Raw genomic sequence first — 21,192 nt, forward strand, 5'->3', positions numbered from 1 at the left:
CAGTTCCAGCGTGAATTTTCGTATTTACTGTAGCAGTTTCGTTTTTACTGTTTTAATTTCATTTTAATTTTTCCGCATCCACAACAACATTTCAAACCCCCCCACTGTGTTAGACCTGATTCTGAACCGCAGTTGGTCCTTGTGAGACGACCTATGAGTCACTTCCTAGCTATACTGCATTTCTAATATACAATCAAATTTGTATGGGCCGCGACACCCATGAAAGATCACCTGCGATAAGATTACCACGATAAGTTCACCCACGTTAAAATCACCCACGATAAGATCACCCACGAAAAAGTCACCCATTATAAGATAACCCACGATAAGATCACTCACGATAAAATCACCCACTATAAGATCACCCACGATAAGATTACCAATGATAAAATCACCCACTATAAGATCACCCGCTATATGATTACCCCCGATAAGTTCACCCACAATAAAATCATCCATAATAAGATCACCCACGATAAAATCACCCATTAAAAGATAACCCACAATAAAATCACCCACTATAAGATAACCCACGATAAAATCATCCATTATGAGATAACCCACGATAAGATCACCCATGATAAAATCACCCACTATAAGATCACCCACGATAAGATTACCCACGATAAAATCACCCATTATAAGATCACCCACGATAAGATTACCCACGATAAGTTCACCGAACGATAAGTTCACGAAACAATAAGTTCACAAGCGATTAGTTCACCCACTAAGTTCACCCACGATAAAATAACTCATTACAAGATAACCCACGATAAGATCACCCGCGATAAAATCACCCGCTATAAGATCACCCACGATAAGATAACCCACAATAAGATCACCCAAGATAAAATCACCCACTATAAGATCACCCACGATAAGATTACCCAGGATAAAATCATCAACTATAAGATCACCTACGATAAGATTACCAACGATAAGTTCACCCACAATAAAATCACCCACGATAAGATCACCCGCGATAAAATCACCCATTATAAGATAACCCACGATAAGATCACCGACGATAAAATCACCCACTATAAGATCACCCACGATAAAATCACCCACTATAAGATAACCCACGATAAGATTACCCACGATAAAATCACCCACTATAAGACCACCCACAATAAAATCACCCATTATAAGATAACCCACGATAAGATCACCCACGATAAAATCACCCACTATAAGATCACCCATGATAAGATAACCCACGATAAGATCACCCAGGATAAAATCACCCACTATAAGATCACTCGCGATAAAATCACGCATTATAAGATAACCCACGATAAGNATCACCCACTATAAGATCACTCGCGATAAAATCACGCATTATAAGATAACCCACGATAAGATCACCCAGGATAAAATCACCCACTATAAGATCACCCACGATAAGATTACCCACGATAAAATCACCCACTATAAGATCACCCACGATAAGATTAACCATGATAAGTTCACCGAACGATAGGTTCACGAAACAATAAGTCACAAGCGATAAGTTCACCCACGATAAGATCACCCACGATAAAATCACCCATTATAGTGGTGAACTTATCGTGGTGAACTTAACGTGGGTGAACTTATCGTAGGTGATCTTATCGTTGGTGAACTTATCGTGGGTGAACTTATCATGGGTTAACTTACCATTGGGTGAACTTATCGTTATGTGAACTTATGGCTTGATGAACTTATCATTTGGTGAACTTATCTTTCGGTAAACTTATCGTTTGGGAACTTATCATTCGGTGAACTTGTCGTTTGGTGAACTCATCGTTTGGTTACCTTATCGTAGGGTGAACTTATCGTTGGGTAAACTTATTGTGGGTGAACCTATCGTGGGTAAACTTATCGTGAATGAACTTCTCAGTGGTGAACTTATCGTGAGTCAACCTATCGTTGGGTGAACTTATCGTGGGTGAATTTATTGTGGGTGAACTTATCGTTTGGTGAAGTTATCTTTTGGTGAAGTTATCATTCGATGAATTTAACGTTTGGTGAACTTATCTAACCAAACTAAACCCAACCAACCCAACCAAACCCAACCGAACCCAACCGAACTCACCGAGCTGAACCCTATCGAACCCAACCCACCCCAACTGAACCCCACCCATCACAACCCAACCCCACCTAACCCAACCCATCACAACCCAACCCCCCCCAACCCAACCCAACCCATCCCTACCCAACCCAACGTAGCTGAACCCAACCTAACCGAACCCAACCAACCCAACCAAATCGAACTGAACTGAACAAAACCCAACCCAACTCAAGCAATCCAAGCCGAACCCAACCTAGACAAACACAATCCAACCCAACCAACCACAACCTAATGCAACCCAACCCAACCCAACCAAACCGAACTCAATCGAACCCAGCCAAACTGAACCAAACACAACCCAACCAAACACAACCCAACTCATCCCAACCAAACCAAACCAAACCAAACCCAACCCAACCTAACCGAACCGAACCGAGTCGAACCAAACTGAAGTCAACCAACCCTACCGAATCCAACCAAACTAAACTCAACCCAATCCAACCCAACATAATCGAATCCGACCAAACCAAACCGAACCGAAACCACCCAATCCAACCCAAACGAACCCAACCCACCCAACTGAATCGAACCTAACCCAACCCAACCCAACCGAACCCCAACCCAACCAAATCCAACCCAACCCCACCCCACCCCACCTAATCCAACCCCACCTAACCTATTTTAAATATTACATTACATTTTTAATCTCATATAAAAAACTATCATTAATGTATCTTTTAACTACATTTTCAACTTCACTTAGATTTATAGAAATTGAAGGAACTTAATTAAATTGATTTTCAGAAAATAAATATTGAATATACATGCTGTAACATCAAATTCAAACGTGAAACCTACGTACTCATAAAATTACTTATAAGTAATCATTTTAATTCCTTGCTAACATTATATAAAATTTATTAATTTATTTGATAAACTTAACCTTTTTTAGAATCAAAAGGATGTTTGAATAAAAAATAAAATAAAAATCTAGAAACCTTTTGAAGATATTTTAAATAATTAAAACATTAAAATTTGAATTCACTTTAATTAGAGAAGATTAAAAAAAATAAATGTTATTTAAATATTAAAATTTGCCTAATATTTATTGCAAATTCTAATTTACAATTTTTATGTTTTAAAATAAATATTCCAAAAATATAATTTTATATTAATTTAATTACCGTTATCTAAACAATATGAAATATAAAATATTTTAATTACTCTATCAAAATAAAATATTTGAAAAAAAATAATTACAAACAATTCAAATATGCCTTTCAAATTTTTTTAAATTATAGAAATGTTTTTATCAGAATACAAAGTAAAGGTATAATTTTTTTTTATGACTTTTCGTCTCAAATATTCAATCTATATGATTTTCCATCTTAATTAAATATGAATATTTCCTTTACTTTAACAACTTTTTTTAATTCAGCATACACATTGTAATAAACTTTCGTTATAATTATTATGTGATCATTTACATCTATCAAATTTAAACAAAAATACAGAATTTTACAAAATAATTACTATCAATACAAATCATAAACATTATATTAACTAATATAATTAGTATCCTCAAATAAAAAAGTATTTTCCACAATTTATTAATTTTAATTCACACAAATCTTTATGCACACTGAATTTAAATTATCAGAGAATAATTTAGAATATAATAATAATAATAATGTGATTAACAAAAATTTTAATAACTAAACATTAATTCACAATCTAATTATTTTTTATTAATAATAAAAATTATTTTATATACTAATAAAGTTTAATTTATAAAACGGTGTTAGTCAATATAACTATTCTTTTATTTATAAATTGAATGTTTTTTTAGTGATTTTGATGCAATGATATTTATAAGTGAAAACTAAGAAATCAACTATTCAATGAAAAAAGAAAATATTTAAAACTATTTATTTCTTGCTTTATTGAAAATTTATTATCTCTTTCAAATTCAAAATTTTAAATTTTTTTGAGCTTTTTTTTATCTGACATATTTTTCAACTTTATCTTTTTGAGTTTGACCGCCAAGACTTTTTTTTTATATATTATTAATATTATTATTGATTGCGTTGAGTGACTTAGGGTTTGAGGGGCAGCCGCGTAAGAGAGAAAGAGAGAAAACGTTCTTTGCGAAACCATCCAACCCCATATCCTTAGAGTGCCAAATTTTCGTGCAACCGCGATTGGCTCCTTTGTTGTTCGAGGGTCGAAATGGGAAGGGGAGATCGTTTCTTTTAGAACCCAACCGTGAGTTCATTGAGGGAGAATTCTTCGGGTTTTCTTAGGATTTTGGGGCAAAGACGCGGAGAGCTTAATAGTCGCTAAGTGAGGAAGACACGTGAGAACGAGAGAACGCGAAGGGCGAGTGAAGAGCGTTAGGAGCGTGAAGTCTTTCGGTGATGAGGGTGTGACCGTGAGAGGAGCAAAAACCAAATCAAGGTATGGGGACTGGTTTTGTTTGATTACTTGTATGTGATAAAATTGTGTGTTCGGGAAAGGGAAATTTGTTTGATTACTTGTATGTGATATTATTAATTTCATTTTGATTGGTTGTTCGATATTATTGAAGCATGTAAGTATATCTGTGTAAGTTGCGAATAGGGAATAGCTTGTGTTGTGCGATTAGGAAATGAGGATTTATTTTCGGGTTGAGATTTTTCATTAGTACAGTGGTGGTTTATGATGATTGAACTGCGTCAGTATGTGTTTAGTGATTCAAATATGCAGCAAGGGGTTTAATTTATGATTGGATTAATATTATATTTTACTGTTTTAAGCATTATAATTGTCGGTGCTGTTATTAAATTTTGATCTTGTGTCTGAACCAGTATTTTTGGTATGGAAAGTTGGGTATATTAAGATTAATGGTATGGTGTATTCCAACAAAAGTGAGGTTGATATAATGGTATGTTTCAGTGGAGAATTCGTAAGAAAATGGTATGGAAAGTTAATTTTTGGGAATTATTAAATGTAACATACGTTTGGTATTGTTGGTAATCCGTTCAGTGTTATAAAATGTCATTATATGGGCATGGTATACATGACTTTAACCTGATAAAATCTGGTTGTGTCTTTTTACTTTAAAGACTATCTATAAATCGTCATGTAGTGGCTTGTTTGAATTATTCTGGCTTTGAATTCCTGTGCTAATATGATTAATGTTGAATATGCCCAATGTTTGAGATAATGCAGATTATACTTGTGGATAGTGAATGTTATTTCCTTTGGTTACAAATGATAATACGATGTTTAAATTTTGGGTAATGGTATTAATTATAATGCTTTAATTATTGTATTTTGATATGGTATATGCTTTGTGTTTATTCCATAGCTGTGGCGATGATTGTATAACACACGGGAGCTCAAATAATTTTGTAATTTAAAAGAAGCTATATTGGGTTTTAAAGGAATTGTATTTTGTTTCTAAAAAGAGTTTCAAGCTTTATGCATTTTTACACAATTAAAGTGAAGATATAGCTTGTAAATATTCATTAACCTTGGCTTTTTTCAATAATCCGTGACAGTGTGAATTTGGGACGTTACACCTTGCTGTATTCACATCCACAGCCTAGAGTAGTGGTCAATTTGGGTATTTTCTGCCACTATACTACTCCGGAGATCCAAAAATCCACTCCTTTGTTTGTCGCTGCCAAAGCCGCTTTCTCAAACCAATTCATCTGTGCAGAAATCACTTAGCTGCGTGTTATTCACCCTTTTATTCCTTAACTGGAATGGTTATTCTCTGTATACCCTTGGTGATTTTTGTGTTGCTCTGTTCTTTATTTTTGCTATGTGTGTGTGGGACTTTTGGAAGTGAAAAACTGACATGTATTAATGTTTTGGTTAAATGTATTGGTGAATCCAGGTATATCTAGCTTTTAAGTAACCCGGATCTCTTATCAGGCTCTCTTCCTATTTGTATTCTTATTTTCCGACACCATTGAATTTTTTTCTCACTATCGGCACCGTCTCGTGCTTCCTCCACCGCAACCAACATGTTCACATATCCGTGGTCTTCCTCTCAACGTCGGGGAATCAAAAGTATCTGGTTCTGATGTATGCATCTTTTAAATTTGACTATTTTATTGGGTTTTTGGTCAAAATTTTTATAGGTGCTTCTTCACTGTCTTTTGCGGTGCAGATTAGAGTTGGAAATATCATTGGAAAACAAGGTTCCTTTACTCTTGGGTTATTGAATTTTACTGTGGTTTCAATTCGACATGTATGCTTTCTAACAGATTCATTTTGCATTCTTATTGTGTTGGTCGTGCTTGCTTCCAGGGCGCATTTACGAGGTACTTAATACTACCACTCAATCAATTTATTCCATTGAATCTTGTTATCCCACACTTTCTTCTGTGATGCAAACCTCTTCAGGTTCTTAAAGTAGATCACTCTCATGAAGGAAGAGGAAAAGCACAATCAAGGTTTGTCCTAAGTTTTCCTCTTTTTTTTTTGTGTCATACTGACCCTCCCTAAATGCATACTCGTTCCATAATTTTATTAATGAGCATGCTTATCTTTATTTACTTTTGGACGAACTTTTACATAAGTTAAAATGCATAAGCTAATTTGTAGAAGCACTTTCTAGCTTCTTTTAATCATTATTTTTATCTTGTACATAAGCTAATTTTAGCTTATGGAGAACTTAATTTCATTTTTTTTCTTGTTTTTCTCTCCTGGAAGGACATACGGTGAAACTTGTTCAAATATGTCCTTGGGAATGGAATAATGTACTATGTTGAATATGCCTTAAATTAGGAAAATAGTATTGGTTTAGTGAATGCTATCATGTTATTTGTCTTTTGAAGGAAATACTATTGTATATATTTCTAAAGGTAACTAATGGGAAGTCTTTTGGCCATTGTGTCCAGGAAACCTGCTTTGCTCATATTTTCTGCACTCTCTTTAAGATTTTTCTTAACACACAAAATCAACTCCTTGGTGTACAATATAGTATGCCTTAATTTTATACTGCATATCCTATTTGGTAGAGGAAAATTTTCATCAGTAATTTTGACAATTTTCTTGTTTATCTTAACATATTAGAAAAGTGGTGAACAAAGTGAATAGAAAACTAGTTGTGTAGATGGTAACAATTTGCTTATTTAATCATAGTTAAATAACTTGTTTTATGAGTTAAGATTTCTGGACCCTATTAAGTTATTATTATCCATAATGAAAGCATATATGTTTGATATGTAAATGCAAATAAGACAATATTTTAGTTTGGCAGCTGCTTTATTTCATAGCTATTTGGTATCTGTCAGTAAATAAGTTAGTCTGTTCTATTCTAGACAACTGAATCTAGACTGAATGTAGATAGATTGAAATGATAGTCAAGTGCAGAGCAAAGTTTCCTTTACCTCTGTTTCTCTCCTCTTCTCTCTATCCTCTATATCGTGTTCTTCCCTTTTCCCCTCTTGTCTTCCTGTTTTTTTCATCTTTCGTACCTAAATTTTATATCATGACTCATTTAAATTTATTTATCTGTAAATTTACTGGCTTGAACCCACATGTTAAAATGCATGTGTATAAACTCACTTGGACTGTATTGAAAAACCAACACAGTGGTAATGGGCAAACAGTTTTCTTTGGAAGCAAGCTTACTTCGATACACTGTTAAATGATAAACTAATTTTTTTCATGACCTTACTATATATGTTATACAAAATCCCAAATATTCTTATTATTTGATTTGGTTGCAAGGTGAGAAAGTGAAAGAGAGTGATCAAGGAGTAACAACAAAGTTTGATTTGAGAATCTAAGTATTATGCTATTTTCTCTATAATTGAGCTATATAATTTATAGAAACTGATGAGACATTGGCAGGCAGTTGTTTCGAATGATAATGCAATCATTTCTCCACTAATTTGCTACAAACATGTTTACTGAACTTCCTACAACAACTAACAGTGTGCAAAGGCACGAATGACATGTACCTAGTAATAGATGTTATCAAGTGTCCTATACATTTAGGGTTTGAATTTTTTGTCCTAACTATTTCTTATTTGGTTTTTTTAGAAACTTGTTACATGGTTCTGTAAAAATTGAAAATGGAGAAGCCCTTGTCTTATATTTAGATGATAACACCTGTCTGTCAATCTTTATTAAGGAAATACAACTAATGCTCTTGTTATCAGTTAAAGTTGTATGTTGTTACTCGGGACTCTCTCAATCAACTACATTTGTAACAAATACTAGTATGTTGATAATAGGTGGAGCTTCGTGACATTGGCCAGGGAAACAAGATAACACAAAGAATGAGTATTGCTGACAATATTGAAAGTATGTACTTGTATATGTAACATGTCAAATGCAAATCTCTGTGTAATCTAATCATTGTGCAAAGTTTGTTGATTTAGTTGTTTTGTTAATATTGATGCCATTGTTAGTAACTTCTTGTTGTCTGGTAGCATTGTTCATAACCTTTTGTTATGTCCAAGATTGCCTGATATTTATGTTGCAAAGTAATTTAATGAAAAACATTCATGCATGCATTTGGTAGGGGAATCTCCAATCCTTTCCTTGAGGACAATGTTGAACATTTAGGAGATGACATTTGATAGGTTCCTGGATTGGAAAACTTATCTACAATGTACTCACCCACACGTATACACCAAAAAAAGATTATAATCTGTATATTCTCTATTCAGTATTGCCACTGTACAACTGTAACAACCTCTAAGAGAGCCAAATTCTCTTTCCACATGATAAGCGTCGTGTCTACACAATCTATTAATTCCAAAAACGTACCATATCCTTCCCTCACCTCAGCTCTTATATAGGAGCTTTATTTATTTCCCACCCAAATAATAATACTAATAATTCTAATAATACGGTTATAACTGCCTAACGCCTCTTCCCCTCTTTATTCCCTATCATTACCCACCACCTGATGTGCAACCTTGTCCTCAAGGTTGAAGTTTGGAATTGTTCCTTAATAGTCAACACATTCGACCAAGTTGCTCCCTTCCTTCCACTTTCTTGCCATTCATCATATATTTGTAGTACTTCCTCCGTCTCGAACTTCCACTTCTTCCTCTAAGTTCAGGACTCGAACTCTTGCGTTTCCTATGACGACTCTCATGATGGTGGTACCTGTCATTGTACTTTCTACTATGTTACGATGGGACTGCTTGTCATGGCTGTGATGCTTGTAACGACTCTTGCTATTACTGTTCCTTTTATGATGCTTCCCAAATAACTAGTGTCTCAAATCCCAGCTAATTCTTTTCAAATGCATGAAGTTGCAGCCATGGCGGTTGCAAATATTCTTCTCGTACTGCCTGCAAGTAACTCCTTGAAAATCCGTCACCGATAAGAAGTCCATGATCACTGGCCTATCGACATAAAATCGTCTCGCGAGGTCCCTGACAACATTTGCAACATGCTCCTCCTCTCTGAACTTAACGTATATGGTCGGCGAAGTTGTTGCAAATCTTGAGGCTTTCAAATTTGCTGTACTTGGAGAGCTCCTCAAAGATATCCTCATCTTGAAGGGGTCCTGGATCTGACAGTGGTTGATGGGTTGTTGTGGGCATCACCATCGGGGGTTATCATGTCGTAGCGCTGGTACATGTCGCAGCGCTGGTAGGACTTATGCTCAGCTTCGTACGAAGGAAAGAGCACGAATCACTGTGCCTACACGCGCCTCTCTTGAAGTAGAATGGGCAATTCACCATGACCCTCCTCATACCGAACAAGTGCTCCGCCATTGCCACCACCACAAGGCTCACATGTGGTTTTATTTCTTCTCTTTGGTGCTATCTAGGGTTTTTGATTTCTTCCTTTCCCAAAGTCCACCCTAGAGTCATCCCATCCCCTGCTTTAATATTCACGAAAGTTTTTGGTTCCAGTGTAGTGGGTCCCCTTTTATCATTATCACCTTCTCTTCCTGCTTATAAGCCATTTTTAATTCTCCACAATTAATGGTTAGCTCTCCTAATTTAGCCAACCATTCCATCCCAAAAATTAAGTCCACTTCTCCTAATTCAAACAAATAAAATTGTTCCATTGTTTCACCTATGTTTACTGGAACCTTCCTGCAACATCTTCTCATCTGTTTTTTTCTACAATCTCCCAAACTTACCCTATATGGTGGGGTATCTTCAACTGATAAATCCAACCTCTTAACCAACCCTATTGCTATAAAATTGTGGATAAAATTGTGGCTAGAGCCATTGTCAATGAGGATCATCACCCTCTTTCCCCAGACCCACCCTTGTAGCTTCATGGTTTTGTGTGGAGTAAGTCTGCTAACAAAAAACGATGACAACTCCATGCGTGTCGGTTCACCCTCTTCTCCACCTTCTTCCTCTACAAATCGTTGTTGTATTCTTTGCTACCCCATCGATGCTTTAGGTTCTTTCCTTTCTAGGTTTTGTTTTAAGCTGCCATTAGGAATTGTTTTACGTTTTCATAGTTCCTGTTTCTATTATTAGGATTTGCATAGGTTCATAGTTACTTCTTTTGTTATCTTCTACTTTTTTCCTTTTGTTGTTCTCTTTCGTAGAACTTTAGTTTAAGAGTTGTTTTAGGTTCTTTTATCCGGTTTTAGCTTGTATAGGTTGTGTATAGTTTAGCAAATGATGTTAGACATTTCTAGGTTCATTTTAAGTTCTTCATACTCTCCTTCATTCTTTGTTGATTTAACTCATTTCTTAGTTTCATTTCTTTTGATTAGAACTGTTAATTGTGTTTTCTGCTTTGGATTCATGTAGAAGTAGTCTTAACATTAAATTTTTGCATCTGAGTTCAGTCCTAGCTGAATTAAGTTGTTTTTCAAATGTTTGGACTGTTGAAATTGATATTTAAAGTTGAGAAATATGATTGTGCAATTCTGATTGAGGAAATGACTGAAAAATGATTGAATTGGCAGGATAGGTTGAGTTGTGAATAAGTCTAGTGTTCCTAGTTTGTGTTTAGTCTTTTAATTGTTTTTGAGTTTTGTTTTGGGTCTTTCGTTTTGTAGTTTGAGTCCTTGTTTTCATTTTAGTTTTTCCTGTACAGGAGGGTAATTTCTTTGGAAATAGTCATTCTTAATTTTGATTTGTAAACGCTTATTTCTTTTGCTGTTTTTAGGATTCATTAAGTTGTTTCTAGGAACTTAGGTTCTTTTCTTTCCATTGTTTTTGTAAATAGAGCTCGTACTAGTTTTCTATTTTTTTGTTTTTCTTGTTTCAATTTTTTGCTTTAATTTTTTAGATCATTCTTTGTTCATTGCTTCTGTAAACAGGAATTGTTTTAGGTTCTTTCCTTTATAGGTTCTGTTTTAGGCTGCCTTTAGGAATTGTTTTCCGTTTTCATCATTTCATCATTTCTGGTTCTATTATTAGGATTTGCATAGGTTCATAGTTGCTTCTTTTCTTATCCTTTTCTCTTTTCCTTTTTTTGTTATCTTTCTAGAACTTCTATTTAAGAGTTGTTTTAGTTTCCTTTATCCAGTCTTAGCTTGTATATGTTGTATATAGTTGAGGAGATAATGTTAGACATTTCTAGGTTCATTTTAGGTTGTGTTTCATACTCTCATTCATTCTTTGCTAATTTAACTCATTTCTTAGTTTCATTTCATTTGTTTAGAATTATTAATTGTGTTTTTTGCTTTGGATTTATGTAGAAGTAGTCCTAGCATTAAATTTTGGCATCTGAGTTAAGTCCTGCTGAATTAAGTTGTTTTTCAAATGCTTGGATTGCTGGAATTGATGTTTAAAGTCGGCAAATATGATTGTGCAGTTATGATTGAGGAAATGACTGGAAAATGATTGAATTGACAGAATAGGAATAGGTTTGAGTTGTGATTAAGCCTAGTGTTCCTAGTTTGTGTTTAGTCTTTTAATTGTTTCTGAGTTTTGTTTTGGGTCTTCCGTTTTGTAATTTGAGTCCTTGTTTTCATTTTAGTTTTTCGTGTCCAAGAGGGTAGTTTCTTTGGAAATAGTCATTCTTAATTTTGATTTGTAAGCGCTTATTTCTTTTGTTGCTTTTAAGATTCATTAAGTTGTTTCTAGGATTGCTTAGGTTCTTTTCTTTCTATTGTTTATTTCTTTAGTTGCTTTTAAGATTCATTAAGTTGTTTCTAGGATTGCTTAGGTTCTTTTCTTTCTATTGTTTTTGTAGATAGGGCTCGTACTAGTTTTCTTTTTCTATTTTTTTGTTTTCTTTGTTTCAATTTTCTGCTATAATTCCTTATATCATTCTTTGTTCATTGGTTCTGTAAATAGGAATTGTTTTAGGTTCTTTCCTTTCTAGGTTCTGTTTTAAGCTGCCATTAGGAATTGTTTGTTGTTTTCATGGTTCCTGTTTCTATTATTAGGATTTGCATAGGTTNATAGTTACTTCTTTTCTTATCTTCTTTTTTCTTTTGTTCTTCTCCTTTGTAGAAATTAGGTTTAAGAGTTGTTTTAGGTTCTTTTATCCAGTCTTAGCTTGTATAGGTTGCATATAGTTTAGGATATGATGTTAGACATTTCTAGGTTTATTTTAGATTTTGTTTCATACTCTCATTTATTCTTTTATCCAGTCTTAGCTTGTATAGATTTACTTATTTACATAACATTCAATTCCTTCTACTTTCGTTTTTTATACATTGTCTTGTTTGACTTTTAAGGCTCCGTGGTACTTAGGTTGTTTGAAAGCATCTTAGATAAACCTTTCTTTGGTTTTAGAAGTATTCTTTGCATTTGCATTTAAAAATGTTTTGGATGATTTTTACTTAGAAGCTTAGGTAGGGGTAATCTAAGGAAACTCTGGCTAGGAAGGACTTGGTTTTTAAGTTTGTCCATTGTGACTCACCTCTCCTTCCTAGGAGGTACTTGTAACATTCTTACTCTATTGTTTCTCTTTAGAAATCATCAACCCAAAAAGAAATTTTAGCTTGTGAAAATCATTTCATTCATAGTTGTGAAGTGTTTTGAAAAGCTTTGTGAACTCTTTTAAACTTCACAACATGAGTAAACAATGTCATCATTCAAGTGTTCATGGTAGTATAAGAGATAGTCAAGAGGACTTACATCTAAAATATGATTGTGCAATTTTGATTGAGGGAATGACTAGAAAATTATTGAATTGGAAGGATAGGTTGACTTGTGAATAAGTCTAGTGTTTCTAGTTTGTGTTTAGTCTTTTAATTGTTTCTGAGTTTTGTTTTGGGTCTTTCATTTTGTAGTTTGAGTCTTGTTTTCATTTTAGTTTGCCCTGTCCAGGAGGGTAGTTCTTCTTTGGAAATAGTCATTCTTAATTTTGATTTGTAAACGCTTATTTCTTTGGCTGCTTTTAGGATTCATTAAGTTGTTTTTAGGATTGGTTAGGTTCTTTTCTTTCATTGTTTTTGTAAATAGGGTTCGTACTAGTTTTCTTTTTTTATTTTTTTGTTTTTCTTGTTTCAATTTTCTACATTAATTCCTGATAGCATTCTTTGTTCATTGGTTCTGTAAATAGGAATTGCTTAGGTTCTTTCCTTGCTAGGTTCTGTTTTAAGCTGCTGTTAGGAATTGTTTTTTGTTTTCATTGTTCCTCTTTCTATTATTAGGATTTGTATAGGTTCATAATTACTTCTTTTGTTATTTTCTTCTCTTTTTCTTTTGTTGTTTTCTTTCGCAGAACTTTAGTTTATGAGTTATTTTAGGTTCTTTTATCCAGTTTTAGCTTGTATAGGTTGTGTATAGTTTAGGAGATGATGTTAGACATTTCTACGTTCATTTTAAGTTGTGTTTCATACTCATTCATTCTTTGCTTATTTAACTCATTTCTTAGTTTCATTTCTTTTGATTAGAACGGTTAATTGTGTGTTCTGCTTTGGATTCATGTAGAATCCTAACATTAAATTTTGCATCTTAGTTCAGTCCTGGCTGAATTAAGTTGTTTTTCAAATGTTTGGACTGTTGAAATTGATGTTTAAAGTTGAGAAATATGATTGTGCAATTCTGATTGAGGAAATAGTTGAAAAATGATTGAATTGGCATGATAGGTTGAGTTGGGAATAAGTCTAGTGTTTCTAGTTTGTGTTTAGTCTTTTAATTGTTTCTGAGTTTTGTTTGGGGTCTTTCATTTTGTAGTTTGAGTCTTTGTTTTCATTTTAGTGCTCCCTGTCTAGGAAGGCAATTTCTTTGGAAATAATCATTCTTAATTTTGATTTGTAAGCGCTTATTTCTTTTGCTGCTTTTAGGATTCGTTCAGTTGTTTCTAAGATTGCTTAAGTTCTTTTCTTTCCATTGTTTTTGTAAGTAGGACTCATACTAGTTTTCTTTTTCTATTTTTCTGCTTTTCTTGTTTCAATGTTGTGCTTTAATTATTTAGATCATTCTTTGTTCATTGCTTCTATGAATGGAAATTACTTTTGGGTTCTTTCTTTTCTAGGTTCTGTTTTAAGTTGCATTAGAAATTGTTTTTTGTTTTCATGGTTCCTGTTTCTATTATTAGAATTTGCATAGGTTCATAGATACTTTTTTTTTTTTTTTATCTTTTCTTTTTCTTTTGTTGTTTTCTTTCGTAGAACTTTGGTTTAAGAGTTGTTTTAGGTTCTTTTAATCAGTCTTAGCCTGTATAGGTTGCATATAGTTTCGGAGATGATGATTGACCTTTCTACGTTCATTTTAAATTGTGTTTTATACTCTTATTCATTCTTTGCTTATTTAACTCTTTTCTTAGTTTCATTTCTTTTGATTAGAACTGTTAATTGTGTTTTCTGCTTTGTATTCATGTAGCAGTAGTCCTAGCATTAAATTTTTGCATCTTAGTTCAGTTCTAGTTGAATTAAGTTGTTTCTCAAATACATGGACGGTTGAAATTGATGTTTAAAGTTGAGAAATATAATTGTGTAGTTCTAAAATAGGAAATGATTGGAAAATGATTGAATTGGCAGGATATGTTGAGTTGTGAATAAGTCTAGTGTTCCTAGTTTGTATTTAGTCTTTTAATTGTTTCTGAGTTTTGTTTTGGGTCTTTCATTTTGTAGTTTGAGTCCTTGTTTTCATTTAAGTTTTCCCTGTCCAAGAGGGCAGTTTCTTTGGAAATAGTCATTCTTAATTTTGATTTGTAAATGCTTATTTCTTTTGCTGGTTTTAGGATTCATTAAGTTGTTTCTAGAATTGCTTAGGTTCTTTTCTTTCCATTGTTTTTGTAAATAGGGCTCGTACTAGTTTTCTTTTTCTATTTTTTTGTTTTCCTTGTTTCATTTTTCTGCTTTAATTCCTTAGACCATTCTTTGTTCATAAGTTCTGTATATAAGAATGACTTTAGGTTCTATCCTTTCTAGGTTCTGTTGTAAGCTGTCTTTAGGAATTGTTTTTCGTTTTTATTGTTCCTGTTTCTATTATTAGGATTTGCATAGGTTAATAGTTACTTCTTTTCTTATCTTCTCTTTTCCTTTTGTTGTTCCCCTTCATAGAACTTTGGTTTAAGAGTTGTTTTAGGTTCTTTTATCCAGTCTTAGCTTGTATAGGTTGCATATAGTTTAGGAGTTGACGTTAGACATTTCTAGGTTTATTTTAGATTCTATTTCATACTCTCATTCATTCTTTGCTTATTTAACTCATTTCTTAGTTTCATTTCTTTTGATTAGAACTGTTAATTGTGTTTTCTGCTTTGAATTCATGTAGATGTAGTCCTAGCATTAAATTTTTGCATGAGTTCAGTCCTACTGAACAGTGACACCCAAATGAAAAAAAGGTGAAAGTTTTGAAAGAAAAAGGGTACCTATAGAGAGTAGGGTTAGAAGGGTCTGGCTTGATGGCTTGAGTGCAGCAGCTTTGAGATACTTTCCTGACTTGAAAAACTCGTTGCCCTGATCCTTCAGAGACATCTCCGAACCTGAACCTTCTTTGGTTTCTGCCATTGATGATATTTTTCGTCTTAACCTTTAAATCTGTGATTCTGATTCCTAAAGGATGTCTATAGGGTTTACCACGAAGATGTTTGTTCCTTCCAAAACAGTTTTCTTTGGTTTTAGATGCTTGTTTGTGTTTCATACTAAAAAATAAGCTAAATTGCACCCTTCCCATCTTGTTTTACTTTTATTATATTTTATTTGTAATCTTATCTTTTAAGACATAATTTTAATTTTTTTATGTTTTAAAATGTGTTGAATATTGTTACTTTATCAGTTTAAAATAAAAATATTTTTTAACATTGGTTAAAAATTTAATATTTTTTACAATAATATTTTACATGTTAAAAATGTGATAATTAATTTAACTTTTTTTATATATATTTCTTGAGGCTGAATTCAGTTTCTTTACCCGTGTGAAAAAATAAAGTAGAGATTTTTCTTTTGATAATCATAATTTACTTAATTTCCAAATTAAATTAAAGATTTGAATTGCTCTATTACTAATTTAAACTAAAAAAATTATTTATATCACTCACAAGAAAGTAGTCTAAATATCAAATGAACAAATCATGCAAAGTATGAAAATATAAGGTAACCTTTCGCATTAGTTCCTCAGCCACAATCCACCATAATCAATTCATCAAATTAAAAATTTCCACTTTTAATTTTTTATTCTGTATATTTAGCACAATTATTAACATTTACTTTATTTGTAAGCTCTTGTTTATAATTTTAATTTCAAAGTAACTTTTTGAGGAAAAAAACTAATTAAAAGGAATGAAGTTTTTCTAAAGGATTTTAACATTAAAAATAAGCATTGATATAAAGTAAGAAATTAAATATATAATCAATTTTATAGTTAATTTTTCCTTCTAAATACTATAAAGTAACGTATTTGTTATTTCTTAAATTTAAATATGTGATACGGAACATATAAAATTATGTATCATAAAGAAAACTTTTAAGGAAAAGCTCTTAAAATACAACCAACAACTGTCATTCTAAAAAATTTCTAAAAATTAATCTGTTTTTTATAATTTCATAAGTGGGTGATTATAAACAATTTAACTAGGCAATTTTTTTTACTACCATTATACTTTTTAATAATTTTTTGTCCACTTTTATACTCTGTATAAAGGATAATTCTTTTCTCTTTTTTTTTTTTTTATCACAAGTAAACTTTACTAAGGTTGAGTGCCATTGAAAAATTAGTTACCTTATACATAAATAATTTAATAAAGATGTTCAATAAAAAAATCCAATATTTAACTTGTAAAATTTATTTAATATCATTCTAATGATTTTAGCTGGGATACTAAAATTCATTTCAAAGTTAACTAATTTGAACATGTTAATGAAATGTTGAAATTTTACCTCAAAAAACATTTTTTTAATTTTAAATGCATTCAGTAATACAATTTAGCTAGATATCACAAAATCGTAATTATATAAATGATGAATACCTTATTTGTTTATCCTTCCTCTATTAATCTCTACAATAAAATGAATCAAATGCTATTTTAAATTTAGAATGTCACATTTTCTTTCAAATCTTACAAATTAGTTGTCAATTTCATACATATAAAATTTAAAAAAAACGGTATTATATTTAATATATCTATCTTAAATGAGATTGTTTCTAGAAAAAAATATATAGAGAGAAAAAAAAAGTGTACACATTCCATCACCTCTAAATTAATGCAATATATTCACTTGATCATATGTAAACTATATAAAACCCCAAATGTTACATATATAGAGTGCTCAATTAGTGTTTTTGAGTGAGAACTAGTTTTTGCTTTGTCCTTTTTAACCTACTTTTTCCAAATTATTTCAATTGTTTGTGCACCACCATCATGACCAACTTTTACAATGATGTGTTAAACCATGCACAATTCTTTGAACTTTCAAAAGGATGCAAGTTGTGCTATCAAGTTTTTACTAGCACTGAAGCCCTCTTAATCCATCTTGAGTCTCACATGGCACAGGAAGAAATAGCCATTAAAAGACTCTATTCATTGTCTCAACATGTCAATTCTCAAAAACAATTAGGTTTCCAATTGCCTATACAACCTATGATGTGTGATGGTAGGGTTTTTCAAGTACAACCACAACTTATTATGGAGATGACACACTCAATTAGAAGAAATTCATTTTCCAATTATAGTCAAGTTGGTTCTTCTTCCATGCCAATTAGGAGAATGCAAATTCCATCACAAGTTTTTCCATATGGTGCAAGTATCAATGACGATGGGTCCAAGGCATACATCTTGAAGTTGGAAAAACCCATCAAAAAGATTGATTTCATTGACTTGGTTAATACAAATGATGACAATAACTCAGAAGTGGAAAAAGTAGATTTAAATTTAAAGCTCTAAAAACTTATTTTCAAATATTAAGAGATATTAAGCTACAATTCAGTTTTGTTAATTCAAACCTTTTAAATTATACATTATAACATGTGGCCATTTAATTTTGTTTATTTTAATTTTCGAAATTGAAAGTTATAATGCAAATAAGAAGAAAAAAAATTGTTACAGTGATTTTTATTTTGTATTATTGAAAGGTCACACAAACTCTTTGATATTCAATGCATATTTAATGTAAAACAAATTTTAGGATCCCAATTCATAGATCTCTCCGTTCGAGAAATCAAAATAAGAGGATCAAACCATTTCTTCTTACTCTTTTTCAAATTTGATAAATGTTGGTTGATCGTGTATTTCATTCTAGTTCGATGATTCAGAGTATCATTTCCTATTTGATACCTTTGAATTCCATATTCGAAGTTGCAATTGAATCGATTCAGTACATTTCTTATGTAACCATGGGTGCTATATTGGATTGGAATCAGATTTTGGATCAATCTATATTGATTGACTGCCTCCATTATGTTGTTGCTAGCAAATACAACTATTTTAGGTTTTGGATCTTCCACATTATTTCCGCAAGAGGTCTGGACCCATTTTTTTATGATCCTTCGATAAAAAGATTCATTCTCTTCATAAAAAAGAGGAGGTAGAACCAATAAAGAGTGATTTTTCGATTCATCCCTGGAGTTCAATAACTCATTCAAGAAATGTTTTTTATCCAATCCGGAGGAATCCAAAGAAAAATAAAATTCCTTATGATACACCAGATCCGACTCGGTTATTGATAGAGTGTATAGATCTGCCATTTCTTGAAATAGATCTTCTGATTCAAAATCGTGGTGTAACGTGTATCTCCCCCTGTTCCGGTCATGGAATAGATGAAATAAACCCCAAAATGGATTTTTATTCAAGAATGAAATCTTATTGGAACTGTCCAGTTCACCCTTTGGAACCATATCACATCCTCGATAGGATGAAATAGGATGAATTGAGACGGTATTTTGTAAGTACATAATTATCTTGAATAAATTCATTATTTCTTTCTTTTCCGATNGCCTGGAAAAAGCAAGATGTTTCTTTTGTTCTTTTTTCAACAATTTCTGATCTCTAGTAGACCTATCAGTAGGATTCGAACCCAGATGAAGTTCTGACCATCTGTCAGAGAAAAAAGAACGAGTGGCTTTTGCAGAATTCCCAAGAAATTCTTCGATTTCTTCCGGAAGCAGATGATTATTCATCTGCTTCTCACGTTCCATGAATAGTCGGCACATTGAGGAATATCCAGAAAGGATTTTAAGGAATCACTCTGATTCTATCTCTGTTCATTCCGTTTGAAGAAAGGAAGGATCCCAACAAAGAATCGATCTTTCTTTTAGTTGTTGAATCTCTCTTTGATTGATCAATGTGTGATATTTCGAATCCTCATTCCTAATGGAATCGAAAGAATCCTTGGATTGATCAGAAGATCCTTTCAATTGGCTAGAATCCGTTACTTGAATGAAACTAGATCTCGTGGAATCATATTGAAGATTTGATGATACATTCCGTACCTTGCTAAAAAACCGATCCTTGTTTCCCAACCACACATTGTCTAACCAAATCCAATTCTCTCGTGACATGTTCCTCAAAAAATCCGATTCGTGCGGACTCTTCCCCCAACTAACGAAGAGATCTTGACGGAATTGCCACATATGAAATTGAGCACAATTTTGCAAGGAAATAGCCCGCTTGTTTCTCAAGAAGAGATGCGAAACATGCTCAATATCATTTGATTGAATAATTGACCCAGTCCCTTGTTGTTTGAAGAAACCCTCCACTTCCTTTGGTATTTTTTCACGAAAAGCAAACATGAGATAATAAATCCAGTCTTTCACTAAGATTTCGAATAGCTGTCCCAAATTCAAGTTGATTATGTTTCGCCTCTTTCTCGGGGAAAGACGATCAAAAAATTCCAGCGATGGTCCATATAATATACAAAAAGGAACTCCAGATATTTGATATCTTTCGCTTTGAATGAGATCTCAATTCCAGCGATGGTTTCATTAGATATCTTACAACTAGAATCACTCTTTTTTCCTATCCAGTTCCTCCACCACCGCGAACCCCAGTTAAATTCAGGCATGATATACTTTTTAGTTATTGGGAGAACCCGAGTACTCTCTTTCGGATCCAGGAAAGAACTCTCAGAGATCTTTTTTCCTTTTGGAAGATACAGGAGCGGAACAATCAACCTATTGATATTGGAAGACTCAGATGATTCTTCCAATGTATCATTTTTGGGTCCAATGGAATTCATAGGTATAGGAAGAAGCCTTGTCAAATAGGGATTTTTTCTTTCGACCATTTTTCNATTGTTAATACGATATATAAGGACCGCTACTACAAAGAGTACTACATACTTGATCGTGAAATATCGATTGCTTGTTGAACCCTGTGAATTGCATGAAAGTAGGATACTCCAAATTCGGGAGTCCAAGAGTTTTATAAAACTCTCTTGATGGAAAAAAATATGAATGAAAAATCCCGCTGAAGTGAATTGGGTCCATGAATCTAAGAAATAGCGAGAATTCTTGATTTCTCTCAATATCTCTCTCAATTCGAAAATCCAGGATTTGAATTGATGTCCTTTCATCGAATCCTCCTAATTGNATTGATTTATCCGAAAGATTTCACTTCAATTGGAATTTGGTTATTCACCATGTATGAGGATTCCCGCTAAGCATCCATGGCTGAATGGTTAAAGCGCCCAACTCATAATTGGCGAATTCGTAGGTTCAATTCCTACTGGATGCACGCCAATGGGACCCTCCCTCCAAAAAGTCTATCGGATTTTTATTCAAGAATGAAATCTTATTGGAACTGTCCAGTTCACCCTTTGGAACCATATCACATCCTCGATAGGATGAAATAGGATGAATTGA

The 21,192-nt window shown here is 32.9% G+C and overlaps 1 long non-coding RNA gene, 1 other non-coding gene and 1 pseudogene across 3 annotated transcripts; 2 read left to right on the forward strand and 1 right to left on the reverse strand.

Annotated features, from left to right (window-relative positions):
* Positions 1-4,151: 4,151 nt before the first annotated feature.
* LOC106772781 lies at positions 4,152-16,068 on the forward strand. 2 transcript variants are annotated; one of them, XR_001376622.2, is made up of 8 exons: positions 4,152-4,513; positions 5,599-5,829; positions 5,940-6,130; positions 6,216-6,246; positions 6,356-6,369; positions 6,452-6,501; positions 8,293-8,362; positions 15,670-16,068. It is a non-coding gene; the product is annotated as an uncharacterized LOC106772781 (long non-coding RNA). The 2 variants fall into 2 exon arrangements; XR_001376621.2 differs by having other exon boundaries at positions 5,599-5,808.
* Positions 8,294-9,842, reverse strand: LOC111242392 (annotated as a pseudogene).
* Positions 16,069-20,990: 4,922 nt separating the features above from the next.
* TRNAM-CAU lies at positions 20,991-21,064 on the forward strand. Its single transcript has one exon. It is a non-coding gene; the product is annotated as a tRNA-Met (tRNA).
* Positions 21,065-21,192: the final 128 nt, after the last annotated feature.

The sequence above is a fragment of the Vigna radiata genome, chromosome 8, assembly GCF_000741045.1.
Source record: "Vigna radiata var. radiata cultivar VC1973A chromosome 8, Vradiata_ver6, whole genome shotgun sequence".
Classification (NCBI taxonomy): Eukaryota; Viridiplantae; Streptophyta; class Magnoliopsida; order Fabales; family Fabaceae; genus Vigna; species Vigna radiata.